Raw genomic sequence first — 3894 nt, 5'->3', positions numbered from 1 at the left:
CCTACCCCCTCCTCAGGGGTAACTTGGCCTGCCAGTTTGGGTGGAGAAATTCTCAGGTTGCCTGGGGTAACAAAGCAGTGTCCTGGAGGCACTGTTCTAGAAGATTGGGCAGTGACCTGTGTGAGGTCACCAGGAAGCAGCAGAGTAGAGAGGTGGTTCCAGAGGCCCCCCCTTCCAGGATAGAGCACTCTGAGGCCCCCAGGGCTGGCTTGGCCTTGAGAGGGACGTGTCCTTTACAGTCTGAGGGCAGGTGGCAATAAGCTCTGGATCCCAGTCCCATCTGGAGCCGGATCTAAGTGTTTGCCCAGGGCGGTTCTTTACCCCTGCTGGGCCTCACTGAGCAAACAGCCCAAACCCTGCTCTGAGAGAGCAGCTAGAGTCTGAGGGAGTCACGGGGAGCCATACTGGCAGAGTCACCCACAACCTGGCTTCTCTTGGTGACACCGTCATAGCCACATACCATCACACTGATGTCCTGTCAAAGTCACAACACAGCCACACACCACTTCAGTGTCATGCCCGGCCCGCCTGACACAGGTACACATGCTTGGGCACACCAGGTCACCTAGAGTGCCACAGTAGAGTTGCCGGATAAAGCACAGGATGCCTAGTGAAATTTGATTTCCAGATTAGCAAAGAATCATTTTTAGTATAAGTGTACCCCAAATATTTGCTAAATCTGGCAACCTTTCACCTGAGGCACTGCCACACCCACATCACAAAGCCTTGAAGCTCCGCACACTCAGTACACACAGCAGTCCTCTGTAGGTCGCAGTCCCTGGCCTGCCTGGGACACAGTTGTTACAGGTGCACACACGTGTGCTTGCGCACACACGTGGCCCCTCACATCCTTTCTGTGAAGAGTAAGAATCTTCCATCCTCATTTTGTCTGACTTTTTCAACTTTAGGTGGAAGATCAGGCAGGGACCATTAGCCCCATTTGACAGATGAGGAAAATAAGGCCCAGCAAGAACCCATCCTTGGTGTCCCTGTGGTGGTTCCCTGGGCAGACGGGTGAGGGGGACGTTATGTTATACCTGGGCCAGGCTGTGTCCTTGGACAGGTCCCTGTTCCCCAAGCAAGCCTCTCAGAGGAGCCTCAGGAAAAGTAATAGCCCCTCCCACCATCTAAAGGGTGATCCAAAGTGCTCCCCATAGGCCCTCTAGTCCCAGAGGTGGAAACTGTCCTGAGTCAGGGTGCTGAGGGCCCAGCTTTGAGATTAAAAAATAAGAAGCCAAAAGAACGAAGTTGTGTGTGGGCTGCCATAAAAGGGGTACTCGTCCCAGTGCCAGATTTCTTACTCTGGTAGAAGGGCCAGACAACTTTGTCCTTCCTGAAGACACACAAGGATGCCTCCACCCCCACTGCTACCAGCCTGAGCACAGAGCCTTAGGCAGGGCCTGGGGTCAGGCAGATGGATCTGGAGCCTCTGACAGGAAACTCCAGGGCATTTGGAAGGTTGCATCGACCCAGCAATCGAAATGGGTTCCTGCAGGCAGCACTGCCCATTTGACATCAGCAGCAGGGGGACCCAGCATGCCCAGGAGGGCAGGGCCATTTGGGTCTGGGGCCCTCCCACAGAGGGAGTCCCCACGGTTCTGCTTCGGCTCTCCCTACCTTGGGTACCTTTCTAGGCCTGTTGTCCTGCCAACGTGGTGATGCTCAAGATTCCCACCGCCAGGCTGTGGCAGGCTGGGGGCTCTGTAAATTGTGAAGTCCTGCGAGATGTTGGGGCATTGTTACACTCCTCCCTCCCCCAGGCCTGGGGATATGCTGGGCAGCAAGACCCTGCAGGCCTAGGGGGCAGTTCCCAGAGCTCTAGGGTACAGAGACTGCAGGGTGGGGAGGGAAGGATGGGAGAGGAGGCAGGACAGATGCAGTGAAATACCTGCTCAGCAGTCTGGCAGAATGGCTAAGGGCTTGAGCCAGGGAGCCAGGCTGTCTGGGTTAGAACCTTTTACTGTGTGAAGGAGTGCAAATTACTGAACTTCTCTGTGTCTCAGTTCTCCCATTTCTAAAACGGGTGGATTAGTAGGATCTACGTCGTTGCAATGGGGATGAAGTGAGTTCATGCACGTGGAGTGCTCAGCACAGTGCCTGGCAAGCAATGAGTGTTCAACAAACACCACAGCTCCAGAGCTCCCTTCCCCCCACAGATGGGGACATCTGTCCCCAAGGTATGGCCTCTTTCCTGCATCTTTGTTCCCTGACCTGGAGGCAGTACTTCTCTCTTGTGACCTGGAGGAAAAGCAGCAGCCTGGGTTCATTGGAGCCTGGAGGTTGAGAATGAAGCTGAGGTGAGCACTGACATCTTGTCCCCCTTCCTCATTCCCATCCCCGAATGCTGCTAAAGGTCGAGATGGGTCCCCTTTGAGAGGCCTTCACTCAATGACGTTAACTCCTTGCATCCACAGATCCCCCTCCTCAGTGTCCAACTACTGTGTGCTAGGACAGCAACAGGACATGGGGACCCCGGCCACGACCGGCCAGTGGGCAGGACAGAACAGACATGTGCATGCTCCAGGGACTGGTTCCCAGGACCATAGGAAGGGCTGGTGTGAGTAAGGCCCACTGGGGACTCTGACTGAGAATGGGGCTGAAGGTTCTGCCTTGGTTCAGGGTTCGTTCTGGGGTCAAAATCCATATGTTGAGCAGAGCTAGGACAGGCTCAGCTTCCATGGGGCATGTGTTGGAAAACTTGGGAGCTGGTGTGTCAAGAATATGTAGATTATGATCTGCTGAATGAGGAGGCATGAGCCACCCACACGGGGTTGGCAGGTAGCTCCCTCGGGTCGGAGCTCTCCCACTCTGGGAAAGAGAAAACCCCGAGGTCCTTTTGGTTGAAGATGCAGTTTCAATATACTCATACAAAGGAAGTCAAGTCGCAAGATTTATTACTTTGGGATCCCAGAACCATGAGCCAGGGAAGGTCAGTCCTTTCTGTCCAGGTCTTCAGCCAGCAGGAGATAGAGAGCAGGTAGCAAGCACCTAATACTTATAAGGTGGTTGGGGCGGAGGTCACTAATTTTTCATGAGCTCAACTCTAAGTGGTCATTTTAAGTGACCAGGAAAAGCAAAGCAGGAATCTGTGGTGGGAATCCTAAGTTCAGGTCCTCACTTAAATGTTCAGACTCTGGGTATGAGCAGGGTTATTGTACTGTAAAATGCCTAAGCAGCAACTCAAACTGTCTGTTTTCTCATTACAGGGCAATGCCTTGCAGGCAGCTTCTGCCAATCACAGCCCCCTGTCCTGAGGCCCTGGTGCCCTGGGTCAGCGGGCATCTCCACAGTGCTCCCCTCCTGGGGGAGGTTGCCTCCTTCAGCACCTTCTAAATTTAGGGCTTGGGCTCTGTGACTCATTCCTGAATCTGCTTTGCTCCCCACCTCCAGGAGTGTGTTCCCACGGTATTTTTATCCTCTGCTGCTTCAGACTGATTAATAAGGTCCTAGAATCCTGCAGCAGCCACCACACCAAGAAGAGCTTCCCCAGTCCACCCACCCTAGACCAGCTCTGGGCCTCTCTCTGACCAGGTCCTATACTCTGCCTCCTCTTGCTTCTCCACACACCCACCTCCACCCTGCCACTCCGCAACCAGAGCCCATGCAGGTGGCCGCACTGGGGCTGGTCCAAGCAGGGCTAAGGAGGCACTGGGAAGGAGAGATGGAGCCAAGCCCTGCCTCGCCCAGATTGGTTGCCTGGCAGGGCCCTGACCTAATGTCAGGAGACCTGAGTTCTGACCCAGACTCATTCCTACCTTACTGTGGGGCTCTTGGTGAGTTCTTGGCCTCTCTGGGTCTTTCTTTCCTCCTCTATAAATAAGGGGTTTGAAGCCAACCTCCGTTAGGGAGGCTTGGACCAGAATTGAAATTACCAGCAACGGGGTGGGCTGGGGA

This window comes from Panthera tigris, chromosome D1, assembly GCF_018350195.1.
Source record: "Panthera tigris isolate Pti1 chromosome D1, P.tigris_Pti1_mat1.1, whole genome shotgun sequence".
In the NCBI taxonomy this organism is placed as follows: Eukaryota; Metazoa; Chordata; class Mammalia; order Carnivora; family Felidae; genus Panthera; species Panthera tigris.
Note: the sequence above shows the minus strand (reverse complement) of the source record.